The 26181-nt window shown below is 33.6% G+C and overlaps 1 long non-coding RNA gene across 2 annotated transcripts in view; it reads right to left on the bottom strand.

Annotated features, from left to right (window-relative positions):
* Window positions 1–16096: 16096 nt before the first annotated feature.
* Window positions 16097–26181, bottom strand: part of LOC118972993 (uncharacterized) — a 73219-nt gene continuing 63134 nt past the window's right edge. Inside the window, exons 4-5 of one of the 2 annotated variants that reach the window (XR_012132841.1) lie at window positions 19618–19685; window positions 16097–16130 (exon numbers count right to left, since the gene is read on the bottom strand). This is a non-coding gene — a long non-coding RNA (uncharacterized lncRNA). Of the gene's footprint in view, window positions 16131–19584; window positions 19686–26181 lie in introns of those variants that run through there. The other variant, XR_012132840.1, reaches the window with a different exon arrangement.

The raw sequence follows: 26181 nt of genomic DNA, 5'->3' as shown, positions 1-26181 counted from the left end.
AAGACTGCTTAGGTCTGTCTCCTTCTCTGGTGTCTCTGTGATGTTGGTTTGCCTGTAATTTTGTCTTTTCCTGGTGATAGGAGTAGTTTGCAGAGCTGGGACTAGTGACGGCTGGAAGAGCTTCCCTTCTTGTTGGTTTGTGGTCTTCCTCTCCTGGGATAATAGCGACCTCTAGTGGCTTGTGCTGGGTAGCTGTGCGCAGACAGGGCTTCTGCTTTCTGCCCGGCTGCTATGGAGTTTATCTCCACTGTTGCCGTGGGCTTGGCCTGGCTTGGGCTGCTGCTCCAAAATGGTGGAGTTCCCTTGGAGGGGGAGCATCCAGGAGGCTATTTATCTCCATAAGGGGCCTCTGTGCTCCCTGCAGCCCTGGGGATTAGAGTGCCCAGAGATCCCCAGATTCCCTACCTCTGGACTAAGTGTCCTGCCCTGCCTCTTTAAAACTTCCAAAAAGCACCCGCCAAAACAAAACAACAACTACAAAAAAAAAAAGAAAAAAATGGCCGCTCGTTTTTCTTTATTCTCCAGCACCAGCCTCGGGCACCTGCTCACCGGACTTGCTGCCCTGTTTCCCTAGTATTGCGGTCCCTATTCCTTTAAGACTTCCAAAAAGCGCTCGTCAAAACAAAAAAAAAAAAAAAGAAAAGAAAAAAAGTAAAAAAGGTGGCTGCTCACGTTTCTTTTGTTGTCTGGTGCTGGTTTCTGATACCCACTCACAGGTCTTGCTGGCCTGTTTCCCTACTATTTGGGTCCCTGTCCCTTTAAGACTTCCAAAAAGCACTCACCGCAACAAAACAACAACAACAACAACAACAAAAGGTGGCTGCTCACTTTTCTTTTGTCCTCTGGCGCCAGCCTCCGGTTCCCGCTCACTGTTCTTGCTGCCCTGTTTCCCTAGTATTCAGGGCCCCGCGCATGCACTGTGTCTGCCCTTTTGTCAGGATGGCTGGGGCTGGGTGTTCAGCAGTCCTGGGCTCCCTCTCCCTCCCGCTCTGACTACTCTTCTCACGCCGGGAGCTGAGGGGAGGGGCACTCGGGTCCCGCCTGGCCAGGGCTTGTATCTTAACCCCTTCATGAGGTGCTGGGCTCTCGCAGGGGTGGATATGGTCTGGATGTTGTCCTGTGTCCTCTGGTCTCTATTTTAGGAAGAGTTGTCTTTGTTGTATTTTCATAGATATATGTGGTTTTGGGAGGAGATTTCCACTGCTCTACTCATGCCGCCATCCTGGCTCTGCCTCTGCACAATAGAGTTTTTTAACAGAGAATACTCTGGGCATTGTTTTACAATGATTATTCTTCTCCATATCTTAACAGCTAAGAGGGTATCTTTCACTGTGAGAAAATAATGAAATTTCTGGACATAAATTCACAAATATATTCCAATACCAACCAGACTTCAGCCTATAGGCCCTGGAGTTTCTCAGTGTCAAAATCATCTATTCTCATGTTGCAGAAAATCATCAAAATTTAAATTTAAATGTTCCTATCAGCTGGTAACTTCAGCAGCTTTAACTCCAAGAGAGCGGATTCCAGTTGTGACTCTCTGTTTGATTGTCTCTTCAGATTTGGGGGTGGCAGTCACTGGCAGGTCCAAGAAAAGTTACTGATGTTCAGTTTGTTCAGCTTTTTTCTTGTTCTCAGGATGGGAGTGACCAGTTTCTCAGGATGGGAGCTTTTATATTTTGTAGCTGAAACCAGAATTAATTCATTTTTAATAAAAGGTAGACTGATCAAGTCACCCATAACTGACCCAATTTACTGAGTCTTAGATTCACAAAATTCTTTGTTCTTCTTCAAAATCTAAGCATCCTTAAGAATATGAAAATCAGAGAGGACAACAGTCATCTCCTAACTGCTGCATATTTAAATTCAGGAGTTGTAAAACAGGAGTAAATTTTGCTTTGGCCTTTCAAATATACTTTTATATATTTGAAACTATATCTAAAAATAAAAATATTTATTTATATTTGCATAAATTTTTATGCAATCTGGATAGATGACCTATGGCCTTTGCAATTACAAAGCCTTAAAAATGTTAACAGTTTGATAAAGTATGCCCTGCCCACAGTAAAAAGTTTCTGCATTTATTTCCCTCTAGCACCTAAAAACAGATTCATAGTATTTTAAATTTCATATATATTAGTTCCCTGATGTATATCAAGAGATAAAAGAAATAACTTACAACAAAAGTACATATAATCCTGTTTCTGTCTGTCTCTTTCTTATTCATATGCATTTCTTAAATCTACCCCACAGATTTCTTTTAGCATAAAAGAACTCCACCCATTCCTATAATAAGTTCTATCTTTTTCCCATCTTCATCCCTGATTTTGCCTTTTGTCTCTTTTACACTTCAATGGTGTCCAGTTTTTTTACAATGAAAAATAATTTTAATTTCCCATTTCTATTTCCTCCAACTATTGGGATAGCAAGAAAGAGAAGGAAGATTGATATACTATATATTTTTGTCTCCATAGCATATTATGAAGTTTTTTCCCCCTAAAACCATTGCTTCTTTTTTTTCCAGATATGTTTCATCTTTGTACAAAAACAGAGTAATAGAGGTTAAAGTTGGCCAAGTGAGGATAACTCTTCAAATTCCAGCCATTCCTGAAAATATTTTACATTTTCTTCTAAATGAGGCCAAATTTCCTAACATGAAACAATTATTTGGAATCAATGCAACTTAAATTAGGAAGACCAGAGTTTCTTTCCATGCATTGGCTTTTAAATTTTTTTTTGAAGTACAGTTGATATACAATCTTATATTTGTTTCAAGTATACAACTCAACGCTTCAATAGTTAACACACATTATTAAATCCTCACCCCAACTAGTGCGGTTACTATCTGCCAACACAGATATTGCAGAATCACTGGCTATATTCTCCATGCTTTACTACCATCCTGTGACAAACATATTATGATACATTTTTTGTTCCCCTTTATTCCCCTCCCTTCCTTACCCACTTACCCCAACCTCCTCCCACATGGTAACCAACTTCTTAGTGTCTGAGTCTACTGCTATTTTGTACATTTTGTTTTGTTTTTTGTTTTGTTTTTAGATTCCACAAGTAAGTGAAATCATATGGTATATGTCTTTCTCCACCTGGCTTATTTCACTGAACATAATACTCTCTAGGTCCATCCATGTTGTTGCAAATGACAGAATTTCTTTTCTTTTTATGGCTGAATGATATTGTGTGTATGTACTACATCTTCCTTATGCATTCATCTACTGATGGACACTTAGGCTGCTTCCATATCTTGGCTACTGTAAATAACTCAGCAATAAACATAGTGGTGCATGTATCTTTTCAAATCAGGGATTTTGTTTTCTTTAGGTAAATCCCTAGAAGTGGAATTACTGGGTCATGTATTTCTTTTTAGTTTTTTGAGGAATCTCTATACTGCTTCCCACTAACTTACATTCCCACTAACAGTGTAGAAGTTTCCCTTTTCTTCATATCCTCACCAACATTTGTTATTTCTTGGATATCTTTTGGATAGTGGTCATTCTGACTAGTGTGAGGTGATTTCTCACTGTGGTTTTGATTTGCATTTCTCTGGTGATTAGTGATATGGAGCATCTTTTCATGTGCCTGGTGGCCATCTGTATTTATTCTTTGTAAAAATGTCTCTCAGTCCTCTACCCATTTTTTAATTGGGTTATTTATTGTTTTGGTGTTGAGGTATGTGAGTTCTTTATATATTTTGGATATTAACCCTTTATCAGATAAATCATTTATGAATATATTCTCCCACTCTGTAGATTGCCTTTTTGTTCTGCTGATGGTGTCCTTTGCTGTATAGAAGCTTTTTAGTTTCATGTAGTCCCACCATTGCTTCATTTCAACTCATTATATTATTTCAGAAAGTCAAGTGCCTTCCTTAAATAACAAAGATAACTGTACTACTGTGAATCAGCAAATAATATTCCAGTGACAATATCAGCAGTTCCATAATAAAAATTATAGTTCAAAGTGACAATACTAAATTACCATGTGGTGAGTCAACTTACCTAGTTACCTGGGGTACATTTCTGGGACATCATCCTGACAGGCCCGTAAGGAAGAACATAGCTCAACTTAAGACAGTCTGTACAAAGATGTCTATAGTCAAATGGGACAACAGGGAAATCTTTACTGAATTTTTCAATATAAAATAAAGAATGCATTTTTTTCTTATATCCTTTGCTCTGGCTTCTTACACCTAAATCCTTTGGTGCTTACAACTATACTCCTAGGCCCTCTCACCTATAGTCTCTGAGAGAAGCAAATGTATGACAGTTGCCTCCTATTTGTTGTAATCTATCTGTACTATCACAATTTCTATGTCTTTGCCCTGTTCCTCCTTGGAATTCAGTGAGCCTATATAAATGCATAGTCCATAAATAGAACTTGGAATACTGTACATTTTGTTCAGTCCCTAGGGTTGAGTTTCTGCTTACATTTTCTTTCCAAAGTATTATATTGATGCCCTTTTCCTACAGACCTAGATTCCTTCCCTGACATCCCACCAATGTATGATTTATTGGTGCCCTGCTTGACTTTGGCCAGTAACTTTTCTGGAAATAGAAATACCTCCGAGGCAAGTGGCATCCTGTCAGCATTCTGCATATTACTTTTACCTACCCTCCAACCATTCAGTCTAAGTTCCTGAAGCTCCATCATGTTTTGAAATTTGACAAACTATTTCTACAATGCTCATTTTGTTGCTGTCTCTGGCTTTAGTTATAATTCCTTTAGTGCTAGAGGTAAATCTTAAGTCCTTTCATAAACATAATTTGATTCTGCTAAAAAAAAACCCTTGTAATCATTTTCACCACCTTTTTTACTTTATAAACAATTAGCTTTGTTTTCACCTTCTCATATTCAAAGCATATGGATTATCTTCAAGCATTCTGGCCAATAATATGCACTTCATGTTTTCATCACTAAGTTTAACCTTGCACAGCTTGCTATTAAATTTCAATTAAACTTCTATTAAACTTCAATTATCTAAAAGAATATCACCTAAAAATATTCTATCATCTCATTTGTCTAGGTATTCTAAGTTCTTTTTCTGAAGCATGTTATATGACCACAAAGCTGTGTACCTGGAAATCATTAACTCCCTTTGCAACAAAAAACACCTTCAGCAATCTGTATTTTACTGTTATGTTCTCAGGCTTTATTGAAAGTCAATATAGAAAAGTCACAAAAGCAATGTTTTGTATCTGGTTTAAAAGCATTCTTAAAATTTATTTGAACTAACAATTACTGGATGCCTAGCATGGAACAGATACTACTAGGCATCAGGGATACAAAATAGATAAATAAAGCTAATTCTTTACCTCAACAGATTTACAGCCTGAGAATTGGAGGCACAGGGTAAAAAAAGAGAAGGTATGTAAACAAATAGGTATGTTGCATAATCTTCCTTTAATAACACTTCATTTGCTAAATGAATTTCATTAAATTAATAATTTAATATATTAAGTTGATTAAATGGATGACAGAATGCTTTCTTTCATTAGTAATGAGAAACGTATGCTCTCTGCATAGATCAGTTATCAGAGGATAGAATTTAATTGTAAACCAAAGATAGGATATTTATTAGCCTCAGCGACAGAAAGGTTTTAAGTTCCTCTCCAAATACATTTCTTATTTAAAATATGTAGCCTTATTACATGTATGGTAAAACATCATTTTTTATTATAAAGAGCAAAAAAATGGATTTCTAAAATATATACTCATAAAGTTGACTTTAAATGTTATATAAATTTCCCATTATAATCACTTGATTAATATTTTGGTATTAGTTCACAATGGTACTTTTCAACCTTGTTTTATATTTTTTATTCAAGAAGGAAATTTTCCAGTTAAAAGTACTTTGTACACTAACTTCATAAATGTCCATTTACCACAGATATCTTGTTATCACAGATCCAGATTCACATATCATTGTAATCATTATACATTTTCTAAATTCATGTTGTTCACTAGCATTGAACAACAAAAGAAAAATATTGTAAAAACTTTAGGAACACCTCCCACCCCTTTTCTTTTTTCAAGAGAACACAAAGTTCTGCTGTATTAGAAAATTTAAATTTATATAATACAGTATAACCCACTGTGGTCACCATATTATCTATTGGATCTTTAACTTATTCATCTAATAACTGACAGCGTGTGTACCTTTGCTGTGCTTTCCGTATCTTCCCCACCCGCAGTCCCTGCCAACCGCCGTTCTATTGTTTCTACATGTTTTGACCTTTTATTTTTGAATCCCACATAAAGTGATGTTATGCAGCATTTGTCTTTTTCTCTTGCATATTTCTCTTACATTAATGTTCTCTAGGCTTACCCATACTGTCACAAATAGCAAGATTTCTTTCTTTTTTAATGCTTAACAATATGCCATTATATATGATATATATTTATATCCCCTATATATATATCACCAAATATAAATATATATATTTATATCCCCTATATCTATCACCATGTCTTTATCCATTCATCTGTCAATGCACACTTAGGTTGTTTCTATATCTTCCACATCTTGACTACTTTGAATAACGCTAATGAACATAAGGTGCATGTATCTTTTTAAGATGCTGATTTCATTTTCTTTGGATATATACCCAATAGTGGGAATGCAGGATCATATTGTAGCTCTGTATTTTTAATTTTTTGAGGAAACTCTATACTGTTTACCATAATGGTTGTACCAATTTACATTCCCACCAACAAGATAGTGATTTTTGTTTATTTACACAAAAATATACATAACTAAGCCTTTGGTAATGATGCATTTAGAAACACATCCATGCAATTACCTGCTATTTTAATTTATAATGTACTCCTGAGCCCTACCCATACATGCTAAATAATTATTTTAGGTCTAAAGTCCAGCAAATTTCATCTTAATAAACTTTCTGTTTGTAGTTTAGGTAATGTTTTCTTCTTTAATTTTTCTTTTCCTAAGAAGTTCAGAGATATACTAATATATTTCAAAGTGAAAACTGAGTTGAAAAAAGTTATAAAATATATACAAGTATGTAACCTTCAAATGAAACCAATCTAACAAATATTCTCATTCTCCTTTTTAACTTTAAAATACTTTTTTGTACTGGCTATATTTCAGCTACTTACCACACACACAATAAAAACATGCAGCACACACACAGTTATTTTTACTCTTAGTTGTATGTCATTATATCAATTTTACATACAAAGAGACTGACAGCTTTACAATAGCTCCCTTGTCCATGTGAGATCAATGAATTATTTTAATTGTAAAAATGTATCAGATCTCTTAAATCACAACTTATTAGCCATTTCCCTTAAGTATTAATTACCTCCTACCTTAACTAAAATTAATTGCTACTCTGCATTTACAATTACATTGTGACTGACCAAGTTTAAAGAATCTGCAGGGTTCATTTGCTATAATTCTGTTGCAATCCTTTAAATCTTCAGCAGATGACAACCTTTAACTTATTCACATATTAGAGAATTCTAATGGCAGCTCTAGATGTCACTGTTTATACAAAAAGTCATATATCAAATTGCTTCTTTTTCTTAGGTCAATTGAAGTGATTTGTCTATATAGATATGAAACATTATAAATTCTACTACAGTGCCTTCATAACTAAAACATTTATATTACATCTTTTTTGGAAACAACCAAAATGATTAAGGAAAAATAATGTAGGTATGCTGTCAAGCAACCGCAAAAAAAAAAAAAATGCAATTTAATGTGATAAAACTTTCCGTAATAAAAAATGTATGTATCTCTTTAATTTTTACTTCAAACAGAAAGAAGATAGGAACTTATACCTATTAGAAAGATAAAAATATAAAATATGGATAACACAACTGTTAACAAGAATGACAAGAGATTAGGAATACAGTGCCCAATGCGTAGGAGTCTAAACCTTAGAATCAATCTTGAAAGTACTCTATTTCTAGAAACTCTGGGTAAAATTAAATATGGAATATGACCTATGACCCAGTGATCTTACTCCTAAGTATATATATCCCAGAAAATTCATACAAGATCCACACAGTGAAAGGAACAGAAATGGTTGCTGAGCTATCACTTGTGTCAACAGGAAATTAGGGGGTAACAACAGTGTTCGTAACTGGGAGAATGGATAAGTAAAGGGTTAAAGAAAAGCAATAAAATATGAAACTTCAGACTGTGAAATATAAGCCTCTACTCATAGTACTATCTAGGCATAACAGTATCTATTTATTTATTATTACAAAATATATTATAAATTTTGTTTGCCCTTTTGCTTGGGTAAATCAAATTTTCCATCAAATTAAGGAAAATTGCCAAAATGACTTATTTTTCACATTGCATTTTGGTTTACTCACTTATTGTATAAGAAACATACCCAGTGCTTTCTTGCCTGATGGAATTTGTTGCTTTTCCTTTCAGATGGTGTATGTTCTTTTTCTTTATTCCCAAGAGACAAATCTATCTATCCAACACAGTCAAGGTCAAGCCCAACCCCCTCCATGCCTTTCCTAATTATAGCCTTTAATGACATTTTTTTCCTTGAACTTCTATGGCACTGAAAGACTATTTGCCATCTAACCTAAGTCTTAATACAACTGTCTTTATATCATTACCTTCTTTGTCCTTACCAAGACCTCTGATGAATGTGACCTTATATTTGTTACCTGTGTCCCTTACATTTACTATCATAGGACTGAACCCATTAAAAATTAAGAAATTCCTCTTCACTCACAAGTAAATATGTTTAGCCAGCATTGCTCTAAATACTATGGATATTTTAGTGAATAAAACAAAAATTCTATCTTCGTGAACTTAGAGACAAGGAGAGAGAAAATCAATTCAAGCAATGTATTCTATCAAAAACTTAATAGAGCCCAAGAGCAACACATAACAAATACAATCTATGCCTGGCCAGGAAAGTTATAGAGAGAATAAAGACAAATGACCAAAGAGATGATTTAGCTTTGTAACAGTGCCAGAGTAATACACAGAAACTGAGGAAGGAGCATGGACTTCTCTTTTACCCTAACAGTTCCAGGAAGCATGCTCCTGGAAAACTAAGGAGGTCATAGCTTAATGAACCCTTATTTCCCCCATCCCCTTATTGATGGCTAGAATTCCTTTATCATGGAGCTTAAGTTTTGTATTTCACTGAGATAAGCTTAGAATAAAAATATGATTAATGTTTTCCATTGAAACAAATTCACATTAACTATAAAGGACCAAGCATTTAGTAGTTAAGTAAAAATAGTCATGATGTTTTTCAAGTAAGGATACTTTTGAGCAAAAAAAGGAGACACTAATAACCAGGGCAGGAAAACATACATAAACCAAGGCTCTTCCAGGCAAAATGCGATAAAGTATCAGATAAAATAACTGTTACTGTTCTGCTTTGTTACCTGTAAGAAAAAAAGCCTATATCTATACATTTAAGACATATATTTGTGACAGCTTTTCAACTGTTGGGAAACAAAAAAACTCAGTACTAAGTTATACACTAATATATTAGCATTACATGATTAGAAGACGTGCAGCTTGATTTCACACGATTTCTATATGAGTTTCATTTTCAAGGATTTGTTAATCAATATGTCACTGAATGATTATGATGAGAAAATCTCTTATCCACAGGTGTGTAACAAACCTTGATGATGAGAAAGTCTAGGTTCCTAGTATTTAACTATTCTTAAAATACCCTTGACAGATTATTACAGTTTTTAAGATTAAAATATGTTGGATGGTTAAATATACATTTTAACTGAGAGGTTCATCCCACATTTATTCCCACATCAGTCACCAGGCTAAGTAAAAGTGGCTGGGTCCAGAGCGGCTCCCTCCTGTTCCCCAGCACAGGCTGAGTCCCCTCCTGGCACTGGGCTGCACAGCTTTCCTCCACCAGCCACCGTTCTCTCCTAGTTCTCCTCCCAGGCTTCCCTTTCCCACACTCCAAGGTCTGTGCTCTCACGCTGGCAGCGCTCCCACTCTCTCGGTTCTCTACCTTCCCACCCAACACGGGGGAGGAAGTCTGCGGGGGTCTATGGTGACGGATGGAGCTGACCAATCAGTACCAGGAACCAAGAAGAGGAGAGAATGGGTGTTCTCTCTCCACCCCTCCTCTGAGCCAGTACTCCTGCAACTGACCCCCGCTCTGTCCCTGGTAAGCATCTAATAGATGAGCAAACGGTCTCTTAATAGATATACAATGGGTGCTATTAAGGCCAGGCAGGAATCCCAGTCAGAAATTTCCATTTTCTCCACAGGAATACGGCCAATGATTCTGTAACACCTTCCTATGTTGACAGATAGTAACTGCACTAGTTGGGGGAAGGATTTAATAATGTGGGTAATTGTTGAACCACTGTGTTGTATACTTGAAACCAATATAAGATTGTATATTAACAATACCTCAATTTTTTTTAAAAAGTCCAGAAATAAACTTACACATATGTGGCCCATTTGTTTTTACAAAGGTGCCAAGGTATCAGTTGTGCGAACAATTTCTTTTTTTCGACAAATGGTACTAAAACAAGTGGAATCCATACAGAAGAATTCATGAGTCCCTTTCCTGATGCCACCACAAAATTAACTTGAAATACATACAGAGCTAAATATAAGCACAAATACATATGTGTATGTGCACTCACGTATAATGAGATAAAACAAATGTGGCAAAATGTGAAAATTAGTGAATCCAGGTGAAAGTATTAAGAGCAGTCTTTATATACTTTTTTTAATTTCTCTGTAGCTTTAAAATTTTCAAAATAAAAATTTTTAGAAAAATTTCTGAGGTGAATATGAAAATATTAACTTGTGTTCAATCTAGTTGCTTGGCACAGATGGTGTCCATTATTCTATTCAGTATTTATTTGAAAGATTTCAACATTAAAGTAAAATTGTTAATAGAAATATTTAATGATATAGCTAATTGTATTAAACAACTTTAACTTTTAAATGCTGCATTCATGAAGAGACTGATTATTTCACCAGTACATAGTACTCAAATTCTTTCTTAAATTAATTACCCTTGTTCTTTGCTATGGGAATATATAACTTGTTTATATAAAGGTGACTCATAAGTAGGTCACACTCCATAAACTTCAAACAGACCTAAGTGGCTGTAATTCCTTATCATACCCATGAATGTGCTGAGAAGAAAACTTCAATAGGTTTGAAATTGGGACAATCCTTGATCCCTATTCAGATTCTGAGATATTATATCAGATGAAGTCCCATGACATTCTAAACAATATTCTATTGCCTTGCCGGAGATAAAGTGATTCATTACCCAGTAAAAATTTATCTGTTTTCATTTTATCACAAAGCAATACCTTTCTTCTTTCATGTTACTTTCTTTCATCTCAGAAACTCAAAATGTTTTAAGAAAGACACAGTAGTATTATCCACTGTAAAGAAAATAGAATGGAGGCGGAGATGGACTGACTCTATTTCAGTGTCTCCCTCAAGGCCTGACACAGGGGCTAGAGAACTCGGCAATCTCAACTTCTCAGAAGTGGTGCAAGGTTTCACTCACTCAAAGACAGTACCTGTGATGGGTTAGTATTCATGTTTCAGTAGCTTCTCCCGAGTTTATTTTTCTATAAAACCAAATACAAATCAGTCTTTAACTAAGGCATTATGTTTTTAAAAGTGGGCTTTTAAACACTGATAATGAGAACTATAATAATGATGTTAAGGTACACAATAAGGGAAAAGATGTGTGGGAAAAACACATGGGAAAAAATAAACAGGTAACAATGTGCCCAGTAATCTCCAAATCAAAGTCATCCACTTGGAAATGATTGTTATGTTTCATGAAATGAAAATGAACTGAAAACTCCAAAGTGGATGGAAATTGTATGCTGAGTCACTTGAAACCTTTTAAGTATAGGTCATCTGCAATTGTAAAGGGGTATGTTTCTAAAATTTCTTTGTAAGTTGTTTGTTAAAACTCAGAAGGAATTTCCCCATGGAAGCTGTATAATTCATGATGTCTCTTAGGTTAGGTTTCAGAGTAAAACCACAAAAACCTGCTGTGTCCCAAATGGACCTAAAATGTGGTACAACCTACTACCTTTTCCTTTGCTGCTAAGCAAACACATTCCCTCTGAGGCTTCATATACTGTTACTGCAGGAAACTGGGAAAAATCACTCTTGAAAAAAGAATACCATGCCCTGTAAACTGGCTGCCAGGGTCGGGATGGACTTTATATCATGAATATCTTTTGTTAATTGGGAAGGTAAATGTGTCAGGTCCAGTTCACAGAGCCCAGTTTTTCTGGTTAATGGTTCTCATGAAAATGCAGGAAGTTTAAACTAAGGAGAGTGGAGACATTAGCCTGGAAAAGCCATACACATGGTGTTGGTATCTGCATCCCCTTGTCTTCCCAACCCTTTATATAGTATTATATGACTCATAGGTGTTTTTTCCTAAATGGGCTTATCTTTGGTAATTTATTAATTATCAATAATTATAAATTGCCAATAATACATAAATGATTAACAATATTCTTAATTATTAATTATAACACTCATTAATGATGTACAAACTTTTTATTAGCTAACTTTTTTCAGCACTTATATTTACCAAGCATTTAACTTGCTTTACTTCTCATCCTCATAACAACTTTAGAAAGGAGATTTATTATCCCCAAAGTACAGAGAAAGAAACTTAAGTTAGAGAGATTAAAACTATAACTGTAGTCATTCAGCTCTACATAGGTAGAGCTAGGATTTCAATTTAACTCCTCTGCCCTTAATCATTATGCTTTAAATTAACCAGTTAATTAATCAATTCAACCATTGTTGCTTGATTGCCTAGTATGTAGCATTCAGGCTACTAAGACAGGTTTAACTTTTAGAGGCAAATGTGCTTTAGGGGATTTACTCTAGTCACAAATATAGGAGAGTGAATCCAGGGGAGAGAGAAGAAAGAGATTAAGGCATATAGGATGGAGAGAGAGGAATAATAGGAAAAAGCTAATATGTTTTAGCTATGATTTAAAGGAATCAAAGAGAAAGATGATTTTAAGTTTATGTATTATATACATGACATAGCTATAGTTTATATTATATATAATATATATATGCTTTCATTTCCTGATAATAAAAACCATACCAGATATTATAGATTTTTACAGTTCAGCCCCACTTGCTTAGAATAATAAACCCATTTATATAGTATCACCAGGAAAGAATGATACTGTATGTATTTACCCTATTTCATGTTTTCTGAAGATATGAAGAATAGGCTGCCAGTCATATTAACATAGAGTGTTATAAAAAATGATAACTTTCTGTGAAATAAGGAGTTGAACTTCTGACTAAAAATGGAATATAAAGGAAAATGTTCTGTATGGGATTTTTTTTTTCAGATTTTAATGTGATGGTATACAAATGGCAGTTCCATGAGGAAGAAGACTATTTCTGCCAATAGACAAGTAAGTAAGTAAGTTACCTGTGGCTGAAAATAGGCACTGCTTTGGAAAAGACAGAATAATAGGTTACTATTACATGGTTTGATGGTACATAGGAAACAAAACTATAACAGAAGCCATGGAACTACTGATGGAAATATTTCCTATTTGCCAGTTAAGAAGAATCTGGTAAATATTCATAGAAGAGTACATTACTTTGGGGATGTTCAGTCTCAATATGAATACTATGTTGCTAATATTTGCTGGCACTGTGATATTCCTACAGCCCTTGTTTTAAGGACTCTCAAGTGTTCTCACCTGTCTTTGTAGTGGCAAGCTTTTCAGGTATGCTGATAGGAGCTCCAGCCCAGTGAAGGGTAATAACCTGCGTGCCCTCCACCCCCATCCTAGCCCTGAGTCAGTGATGTTTCCAACGCACAAATTACATAGGTGTAAGGCTGTATGGTTCAAGGTCAATTCATAACACCCACTTTTCCCAGTCTGAATTCTGAAACAAGGAAGATAGAGGAATAGGAAGAAAGAAAATAAGAATCTCAGCTTTATAACTGACAGAACAGATATAGCTCATGGCTTCTATGTGGAGCACCCTGATCCTTAGGTATTAGTCTCCTCATCTGCACCCAATATTTAGACTCATCCATATGGTTCCAGGCAGAGCTGCAGAACCACAGGTCTGGCCTGCAGGCTTTTACCTTCAAACTTACCACTTGGCCAAGAGCAGATGTGAGCACCTGCTCAACACTAAAATGTGCATCCCAAAATGTGTGAAGTAAGGAAAGGACTGGCAGTGCAAGCCCAGTTCCAACTTGCAAGTCACCTGTCCGTTAAGTCACTCCTTGGCTCATGGGAAAGCACAAATGGGAGTAGAGTGAGGTCAAGAGGGTTATCCTTGATATTCCTCCAAATGGAAGGAAACATAGGACTAGAAATTATTAACTCAAACAAAATCAGTGTGAACAGTAGTTAGCCATGGACATAGTGATGGCTCATGGATGCATGAAAAATGATAACCTTTTTACTCATTAGGGCAACATTTACTGTATGCTTTCTGACAGCGACTATACTAGCAGCTGAAATACAAAGCATGTAAAACACAGCATCTAATCTCAAAAGTTTACCTTCTATAGATGTGCAATTATTCAAGGGAGAATTTTTAAAATAATTTGAGATATTTGACATAAATAAGAGATTTACATTATATTTCTAGAATGTTTAATTTTATTTAAATTATGAAATAAATATGACATCTAAGTCATTTTATAGGCAAAATATAGTCTTGAAAAACAGTAAACTACTTTAAATTCAACCAACATCAATAATTCAGTTCTTATCTAATATTTTACCTTCCCACTTCCTTCAAGACCAAAACGTTCAAACTTTTGTCCTTATAATAATCTGGTTTTATTTTTTTGGCCTCCCTATACATGTGACAACTCCTTACCAATGCTTATACTCCATTTATTTAACAAAAATACTTTAAGAGTTCTGTTGAAGTGAAGAATTGTATTTCATTATTCTCTCAAAGATGGACTTCATTACAATATGATTCCTTGGGTCTTTGCCAAGCAACTGAGATATAAAATAGTATAACAAGAACCTTCTGGTTCTTTCAGTAACAAGCACCAATCGATAGGATTATGCTAAGTTTCATGCTATAGAAGGTCATATTTTATCAAGATTTCAGTGCATTTACAATGAACAATAGCCCACTATTAAATCCCTTTATTAACCTTTATAGTAGTTCTTTAGGTCTGGAAACTTTCCACCACAAAACTTTTAATGTAAATGTTGAAAATAATATATTAGAAAAGCAAGTAAGATTGTCCTGTAACTTCCAAAATATGTTGAAAGCATTTATTCTTAAAAAGAAAAAGCTTACTGTTGTATAAATATTTGTACATAATAATAGAAATAAAAATAGCTAGTTTTTATTCAGCACCATCTAACAGCTACTGGGTTCAGGACCTTACATATACCACCTCATATATTAAATTCATGATGGCCCTGTATTAAATAGATATTATTATATCTGTTTCATATATGAAGAAATAAATATAAAGAAAACAAAATTTTGCCAAAACTGAAATGTTTAAGTAATAGCTCAAAATCACAGTTAATAAGTATGATCAATGCTGGATATGAAATAGGGTCTGGAGGACTCCAGACCCACACTCTCAAAATATCCTTTTTCCAATAATCCAACCGAATGAGAATATGTATCTATGTAAAGTTTCTCACATGCTGTTAAATGCCAATAAAAGTAAAGCAATATAATATGCAATGTTTATATAACATACATTCTTATTTATCCACACATATAAGTGGGCATATGTAAATTATAGATACTTATATTATTCAAAGATATGCTTACAGATTGATTTTAAACTGTGTGTCTATTTATAGATTTTTTTGGATACTCAAATTATACCAGATACCTGCTCATTCCATATAAATCCAAGTAACCCCACTGCTATAAAATAAACACCTCTATTCAAGTATTTACATAGGAAAACCCAAAATATACTGAAAAGTAATTATGTCATAATACATATATAAAGCAAATTATGTATATGTACATATACATATATACATGCATGTGTGTGTGTGTGTATTCTATATGAACATAACTGATAAAATAAATAGATCAAACCTTACCATGCAGTTGAGTCTGGAGTAACTGGCATGTACTGTGAAAATATAAATTATTATTCCTTTAAAATACATATTATATAATAAATATGCTACATAGTTTTTTTTTAATTCCCAGCTGGAAAGCAGGCAAAGGTATAAATCTCTGCTTAAGTTCTTTAGTTTTTAAACGTCCATTAAAGTCTAGCATTAGGATCACCTGGAACACCTGTTAAACTACAGACTGCAGGACCCTATCCTTTAAGTTTCTGTTTTAACAGGTCTGTATGGGATTTCATAAGCTGCATGTCCCACCCATTCCCAGGCAATACTGATGGTTTTGGTTCACAGACCACAGTCTGAGAAATACTCTTAAGTACCTCAAAGCTATACAATCATACCTTGACCTCTCCCCTACTCCCCTGTGCAGATCAAGCCTCAAAGTATCTACTACTCTGTGAGGACACGAGCAAGTGAGCAATATCACTATCAGCAAGTAGTTTAAGTAAGGTTGTTCCCAAGAATCCCATATTCTAACCACATGAAGAGCTTCTAAAAATACTGTTGCTTAGGCCCTACCCAATACTAATGAAACTGGAACCTCTGGGTGTGGAACTCAGGCACAAGTAATTCTAAAGCACCCGAGGTGACACCAGTGTGCAGGCAAGTCTGAGAATAACTGATTATGAGAAAAAACCAGCAATGCTTATGCCCAGTGGTGGTAAACAGCACCCTTCATTATTACAGATCTCAAGGACATAAGTTTTAGGTCAGTCACTAATACTGTGACTAATATTTACATCAAATATATAAAATGTTATAGTTATTTATAACTATAGAATGGATACCAAAGTGTTTTAACTTTTATAATACAAAAATATATTTTTAATATAATCATGATTTCTCTCTTAACCTCTTTCTATCTCTCCCTCTCTTTCAACTTACATGTTGCTTAAGTCTTCAAATATAGCCCAGAACTATGGATTATGTTCTGTAGGCCAGCAAGATACAATAGGTAAGCTGGAAAGTGGTGCATAATTGTTGAATACATAGAGTCTAGCATCTGATATTAGAAGTTCAAACTTTGGATTCAGACTTGTTAGCTACAGGCCCTTGAGTGTGACCTTGACATTGTAAGCTGTATGACCTTCAGTAAGATCTTCCAACTTTTAATCTGTAAAAATAGCCTAACAATAGTAACTGCTTCTTATGATTATTGAAGTTAAACAGTGTCAGGAGGTAGTTAATATACAGGAAGGACTTAAATATAAGCTGTCTTATTATATTTCCTCTTTTCGAATTGGCACCTCATTTATTTTACTTTAAAAAACCTTTTCAACTGTTTTATCTAAAATTTATGACTAGACTATTCCTGATTATTGCATCTGTGCTCAGTTTTATTTTAATAATTACAGATAAGACTCATATAACATTCTTTAATAGAAATTAAATGAATATGGCAGTTAAAATGGGGATGATTTTCAGACTTCAGTCAGCCTCCAAAGGAAATTCAGTCATAGAGAGATAAAGTAGAAAGTTGACTAAAAAGTATCTAAGAAATCCTATTAAATTAAGTTCTCAATTTACTCCTGACCCTTATTAATAAACATCTTTTAACATATTAATTGTGTCTTATGTTTCTATGGGCTAAAAAATCACTAAATTCAAACATGCAGCTTTTGATGGACTCTTCATTCTAATTTTTTTCAAATTTATACTTACTTATATTTGCAGTTTCTAATTAAGTGATTAGGATATTTCTTATAAATAGGCATTTCTTATAAATCAAACATAGTATAATTATGTTACAATAAAAGATTGGTAATTGATTTCATTGGAGAACTTCCGTATCATTAAATATTTATTTACAAGACTTTTTACTGTTTTATGCAACAAACATACTGTTTGCTCAGTTGAGAAGGTGTTTTTAAAATATTCAAGTATTATCTTAAATTATTTTAAAAATAACTTTTCCCATAGGAAAATAGTAATGATAATATTTTTTCTTTTTTTTTTTGAAGTATAGTTGATACACAGTCTTATATTAGTGTCAAGTATATGACACAGTGGTCGACCAGTTACCCACATTATTAAATCCTCACCCCAACTAGTGCAGTTTCTACCTGTCAACATAGAAAGATATTACAGAATCATTGGCTAATAATATCTTTTATTTTTAATCAAGCAATTCAGAAAAATATTAAAGACATTATTGCTCCAACAGTATTTATCAGTTGTCTTTTTACAATGTTATATATTTGTTAGGATTTTATAAAATAAAATGAAAATTGACAGAGCACTAAAATGAATAACATCAGTATTCCATATATTTTGTTCAATTGCTACTATGGACAAGGTACTGTAAAAGCAGTGCAGAATTATAGTGAGATAACTTAAAAACAGAGGTTGGCAAACTTTTACTATAAAGGGCAAGACACTAAATATTTTAGGCTTTGTAGGCCCCCTAATAGTCCTTCATATTTCTTCTCTTTCTCCTTCAACAAACTTATAAATACAACCTTTCTTGGCTTAGAAGCTATACCAAAACAGGGTATGAGATGGTTTTGGCTCATGGCCTGTAGTTGGTTGACCTCTGACTTAAAAATGCTTTTAGAGTATATTAGCATTAATACCACTGTGGTTTTGAATCAAGATTTGAGAAATACCATGTGCAAATTTTCAAAGACATTTAGAAAACTTTCATGAAAGTGACCAAGAATTCAGAATGGTTACACACCTACATAATTAGTCCAGAATTGTGGAAAGCCAATGATTCAGTGACACTGAGTTATACACCACTACACTACTAGAATAAGCATAAAGAACATCTAAAATAGAGACAGCTGTACATGATTTACTTTAGTTTTAGTCATAAAATTCAATATCATGTGCCAAGAATCTGAATTATGAGGCAAGGAACAAAAATGCACAGACTTCTAGTAATGACGTGTCACCCACAGAAGAAAATAAATGCAAATATTACATATACTTGAATAAAGACAATATTCAGTAACATAGGGTGTAGTTATTTGTTCATGAATCCATATCCAAAAACCTATGCATAGTTTTATTTTTAAAAAGCATGCTGAACGACTCCCATTTTTAAGTTGGAAACATTCCTCATGCCCTGAAAATATACATTATTAAAGTGTAAGTTTTCATTATTTGGGATTGAAAAAATTATACTATATTGCTACATATACACACATTGGTGCATACATACATAAACATAGTTTATGTAGTTGACATTATTTCATTCACAATGTGACTAGGCCAGTTAAGAATTGCTTAGCTATCGTTTTTTGGTGTGTTATATTTTCTTATTCTTTGGAAGACTTTCAAGAAAGCAATCATATGAAAGCAGAGAACCCATTCATATATTTTAAGAATCACTGGGCTTAAAATAGGATATTTTTTCCTAAAGACTGCCTTTACTTTTGCCTGCAAGCTATAGTAGTCATTATCAGTCTACTATCCCAGGGATGGAGGGTGAAAAAACCACTAGGAGAACCATTTCAAGACCAATTGACTTTATTGCCTACATACCAATTCTGCAGAATTGTTTGGGAAATGAAGCAGAAGAAAGCTGCTGAGAAGGCACAGTAGGAACCCATCTAGAAAAAAAATTAATATGAACTAAATCACATCATCTGGGCATATTACAGAATGCTCTGAAAGCATATGAAAGAGTGACTATGTTTTAATTGAAAAAAGAAAAAGAAAAAGCCAGGAGGTATACATTTGCAATTTATGACACTTTAGTTTATAGACAAATAATACAAATGCATGTTATATTAAATTACATTATTACAAAGTATTTTGACATATACACAAATGTAAATGTATATTAAAATACTTACATACATAAAAATGGCTATTTCCTACCTCTGAAACATTTTCTAAGCATTTTAGCTCTGTTCTTCAGATTGTTTAACTGGTGAAATTCCCTAACTGCTGGTTAAAACATGACTAGTAACCACAGTTTAGTGTTCGGAACTCACTGAATCAATGTAACACTGCAACTCCAGGTGGTAGTCACTGTGGATCAGTTAGAGAATTACTAAAAGAAGGGGAAAACAGTCTGAGAGAACTTCTGTGCCACCAAAATATTGTGCAATTAGGAGCTGTCCTTCTACAGAGACATTAACTAGAGCGGTTTTGAGGTACCAAAGCAGCATAGATGATGAAGGGGAAAAAAGCAGTTGTGCATTTAAGCCCTGCATATCTATTCCCTAACTTCCGCTATGCCAAGATCTGTCCCTACAGGTACTTACACAAAACATCTACCTAAATGTTAAAATAAACATTTTAAATGTTAACACGAATTGTGCTCCTTACTTGTTATTATCAAGTACACTTTACCCAACATGCGCACTGAGAAACAGTCCATTTTCAGGCTCACAGAACCTCACCAATGGCCCTTGTCTGGTGAAGAAGCTACTTTGACTGATCTCTTCCATTTACTTGTGCTTTCATTTATTAATTATTTGAACAAACACATACAAACCTGCCATTCTGTTTGCTACGATCTATGATGAAATATTTGAATATTTTCCTACCCTCAGGATTTGGGGAGAAAGACATGTGAAGTACAGGACAAGAATTGCTCTCATGGAAGTACACAAGAAAAACACTAAAGGCAAAAGGAATGTCCTGGTTAATTTTACCCAGACTACAAACTTCAGAAAGAATATGACATTTCAGAAAAATCTTTAAGATTAAAAGATATTTCCCAGGCATAGAGTAACGAAAGATTTCAGTAATAAAAGATTGAAGTTTAGAAGTACCAGAGGATTCATATATTCACTAGTAAGAAATTTGTATTATATTTTTTTAACCTGTTCTGTTTTTTCACTTTTCTAGTAATGAAATGGCAAAGCTTTTCCAGTAAATAAAGTTAATATTAGGAAAGAGCACAGACATTTAAACATTAAAAAACTGTCTTTAAATTTCACTTGCCAGAGAACCACAATAAAGACACTGAATTGTACATTCTAATTCCAATATGCTGAAACAAAATTTATTTTGATAAGGTATTTACATGAAGTTAGTCTAAAAAATTTATTCCTCCAACATTGAAATCTACCAAAATTCAGAGGTTGCTTGCATAATGTATTTGCACACTAAAATATTTCTATCAATATTACATGAATTTTTTCATGGGAGAATGGGAAAATAATTTCTCTACTTTAAAGTGACTTATAAATTAATTATATGAAAAAAAGTTATCCTGCTGTCAAGGTTAAAAACCTTCTTAACCTACAAAAAGTGACAATTGTTGGTGACAAATTAGGTATCTGATTTTTAAAAAGCTACATTTTCTGGTGTAAGCTTTTTGTCCCTGTTTTTCTCCACTCAGATGGAGGGGCTGGCTGAAACATATTCAGCTGGCAGTAGAGGGGGAAGTAAGCCCTGACTCATGTTTTATATGTAACTATCGTATTGAAAAAAAATAAAGAATTTACATTATGGTAATGGACTTCTCACTCACATTTTTACTTGCAGAAAAAACATGGAAGACCAGGTCTTAATGTTTATGTATTATTCCACATAGCACATAATCACCAATGAAAGGCATGCTGTAAGTATGACCTTTCTTGAACTAACTCCCAATAATACACTCTCAAATTTTGCTTTATTTAAAACAGAACAAATTTGTTCTGTTCAATATTGCCATCTCAGACTTACTAAAATGGCAGGCTTCCAGAAACCTTCTATTGTATTTATCTTTAGTCTATGAAGAAATACAGGGATGACAGTGATAAATTAGGGTAGCAGTTGAAAATGAGACATGTTTCAAGAATTGTGTCAGATGCAAATGCTGATATTGGCTTTATCTTTAAATTTTCTCTTTTTACTAAGCTTAACAGCCAGGGCCTGCTTATATGCATGACATCAAAATATCTGTCTCTTCTATAAAAACTATTTCCTAGAATCTTTCCAAAAATGCAACAGATTCATCATTTAGAAACAAATGTGTTTTTATGTTTCATAGGGAACAAATTAACACAACTGTATGTTATATTAAGCATTAATACTTCATTTATTATAGAGATTTATTTTTCAGATTAATAAGCATATTAAATATTATGCTTTTAAATGTACAAACTATGATACGAAGATATGTCTCCCTTTGTGTTTCAATAGAATCTCTGTTTTTATAAGCTGATTTAAAAAATAATAGTATCTGGTATCAAAATACTATGACTTTATTTTTGAGTCAGTTCCTATCAAATTGCTCATTTTTTTCATATTGAAGAACTGCTATATGCAAATGGAAACAATATGTTTGAAAGGAAGTGACCCACTTCATTGTCTCCTGCAAGCCTCCATGTGTTTTTCAGAATGTGGACACTGATGTGATTAACTACTTTTTATATTAATTCCCAGATTCATTTCCTCTTATATTTTTCTGCTGAAGTGTCATTCTGTGATTTTGTAGGAAGCATGCAATAACTTTTTTCACTTAGAGATAAAAAATATTAAGCTAAGAAAAAAATGACACATTTTCAGTGGTGCATCACAAAGTCAACACCTTATGAAACACATCTGGAATTTTGGTTTTCTCTTCCAAACCATAAATTACTACTTCATGAAACTTATTTAAAATAGCTATTGTAAATATAATGCTTTCTCTAAACCCCTCAAACTCAATAATTACTTTTCAAACTTAACAATATAAAATGAGATCATTTAAATTATTAAGTATCTCACTGATTCATGAAAAGTTAGGTTTCATATCTGTAAACAAGTAAACAAAAATCAATTAGGTCAAAATTGACTGAAAACACTCTGGAATATTTGGTAAGTAATTATCAGTGAAAAATCTTAGGCTAAGAGCCTTTTGAAATTATTGTGAATACTTTTCTATGTAAAATTATACCATCATCAGACTTTGTTTTAAATTTCCCTGTCCTACCTTTTCTGTATCTTTCAATATAGAGGCACCAGTAGGAAAGTGCTGATCTGTGTCTCCTCCAAATAAAGTATTTGCTCCAGCAGAATCCTTAGAGACTATTTTAACCAAATGCTCCTCACACTATAGTCATTTTAAATGTTACCTTAATTGTGTAATTAAAAATTGCCATCTTTTATTACCAGAATAAAAAGTGCATCCTGGAAATATTTGCTTTTCAGCAAAAATTTATAGTTATTGCCGTAATAAACCTGTATAACAAACCACCTGCAAAACTCAGTGATTTATCAATCATTTATTCTCCCTAGTCTGAGAATCTATTGGCTGGGGTTTGCCTGGCCCTCAATAGGGAATCTCTGTTCCAGGGTATAGTAATGAGGCAGCTCTTCTCACTGCACATGCGAGTTTGTTCTGCTCCACGTACCTCTCATCCTCTTCCTCATACCGGCCGGCTAACCCAGGGCATGTGCTCCTCAATTGCAGAAGTGCAAGAGAGAGCATGGCCTACTCAGAAGTGCCTTTAAAGTTCCTATCTACATCATGATTACTCATATCCTATTGGTTAAAACAAGACACATGGTTGAGCCTAGAGATAACAGGCAGAATAAGAGGATTGGGAAGTTATTTGACACAAAGCATGGATACATCATGAAAATCGGGTCAATAATCTACTAGCACAGTATTGTCTCAACCTATATATTTAAATTCAGCTATAATTCTGAAGATACTTCTTGATCATAAAGATAGACATTATGATTATGAACAGACTTATCGAAACATCCAGGTGCTCTGTATTTAAAAACTCCCTTAAATTTTTAAGTAAAGCCATTGTAAAAGATGAAAGATTTGAGCATTTTCATATTCTAAAATATTACAAAAAGAATAAATATGTATATCCTACTTTAATCATCTTTTATATATAGCTTTCCAGAAGCTGTATGTGAGTCTTAGAAAATCACTACCTCTATAAAAATTAAACATTTATAAATTGACTGGGTAAAAATTCTAATTTATGTTTTTTACCCCACCCTCTATTAAAATAAGACTAACTCATATTTCCTTTTTCCCTTCTCAGTTTTTGAAATGGTAATGTGTTGCTTGCAATTCCTTTTTTCCTAGCTTTAGTGACCCATAATTCTAGCTAAACCAGTGGTCCTGATAACCTGTTACATATTAGAATCACCCGTGGAGCTTTAAAAACCAAAGCAAACAAACAAACATGAAACATGAATGGACGGAGCACAACCCTAGGAATTCTGGCTGAATCGGGTAAGGTGGGACTTGAGCATCACCCTTTTATTTTTCATCTCCTAGCTGATTCTAATGAACGACAGGATTGAGAACTGATTTAAATATAAATCCAATGTATATAACTGTAGATCTTTTGGTTATAAATATACAATGACATCAACAGTGTTGCCAAATTAAAGGAGAAAGGGAATGTAGTATCATATGAATCTAAATAGTCCAGGGATGACTTTGAGTTCGACTTAACCAAGGGCTCAAATGATGAGCCCAAACTCCACCTCTCTGATCTCCTCGCTCTGTGTGGTTACCACTCTCAGTATAACCTCCTGATTACAAAATTACTACAACCTACTTCTGTAATTGGGCTACACCCCTCTTCATCCATATTTAATAGAAAGAGGACATCTTTTCCTCCAGTTATTGAAGAAAATACTGTACTTCGTTTAAAGCATATGCTCTTCCCTAAGTCAATCACTGTGGTCAAGAACAAGAAATTATGCTACTTGATTCAGGCCTAAATTCTGTTTTACCCAAAAACTGGGAGTAAAAACAGCCTCCCTTAAATACAGATGAACAAAATTTGGCATTCTGGTGCCATAAAATAGGATTATAGAGAATGATCCAAGAACAGAAATCGGTCAATTCTTTATATTCACATTGGTAATTAATAGGGGGTAGCATTTATCTGTTATGTATTATGACATATAATTTGTATTAGACACATCATTCTAAAGAAACAGAAGAGTATTAGAATACGCAATGATTATAAATTGCTACAATACCAAACTGTTAACACTAAATACTCAATAACATAAAATAAAGTCCAATAAAATTAATTTGCCTCTCTATCAGTAAAATACATTTATTCAGAAAATTCATAAATAGGATAAAAGCTCTTTGAAACTATTTTCTGATCCTTTCCAAATACTAATTACAGCTGGTACCATATGCAGTTTAAAATAGACCCCAAATGACTGTTGATTGACTGTTGTAATGGAATTCCCAAAGTAGAAGTAATCAGGAAAATAAAAAGTCAGAGTTTGGCATGCTTGCTGTTTAACAGTGTGCAAAATTGGCAGCTTTCAAATTGTTTTAGTACATGAATCTAAATAAGAAAATTATGGATAATTTTGACAGTTATAAATCCTACAAACATGATTTAAAAAGAATGTAAATGCATAATCAGGATACAAATGCCCAACAAATTGATAGATTCCACTGTATACAACATAAAAACATCAGAAAATAATATTTTAATTAATCTAGACTTCATTCACACAGGTCTAGAAAAAACCATTGTTTTTATGTAAGTTTAACTCTATATTATAAAGGGCGATCTTCCTATGTAAATATGGCTAAGTATATATTTCAAGTGGTCATCTTACAATAGGCTTTTCAGTAAGGAAATGAAAATTACGGTTTTTCTGTTATATATGTTGGCTCTGTCAAGCAACAGGTAGGTGATATAAGAATTTGATACATTAGTGTTTTTAAATTTAATAATTTTAAGATTAAACTTGTGTATATAATTTTTAAAACTTTAAATATAATTTGTCTACTTTAAACTTAAAGAGAATATAAATATATTCATAAATTATATATCTGAATATTTACTTAAAATTGAATTTCTAGTTCATTTTTCTAAGATTTAAAGTTTAAATGTTTAATGACTAGTTTATGAGAACTCTAAAACACAGTAGAACATGGTAATTAAATATAAGAAAAATAAAATATATTACAAGTCCAAAATGAAACTCTAAGATGATGAAGTTGAAGAGAAAAAAATATGAGACAGAAAAAAAGAGAACTAGATTTAACAGAGTATGGTAGAACAAAATTTTATACATTTTTAAATTTTACAGGTAAAGAGTTCAGCAACTGTTTATAATTATTGTAATCTAAATTCAACTACTTGTACCTTAATGCTATTCTCCCAAAGTTGATAA

Source organism: Manis javanica, chromosome 6 (genome assembly GCF_040802235.1).
Source record: "Manis javanica isolate MJ-LG chromosome 6, MJ_LKY, whole genome shotgun sequence".
Lineage (NCBI taxonomy): Eukaryota > Metazoa > Chordata > Mammalia > Pholidota > Manidae > Manis > Manis javanica.
Note: the sequence above shows the minus strand (reverse complement) of the source record. Positions and strands in the feature narration are given on the sequence as shown.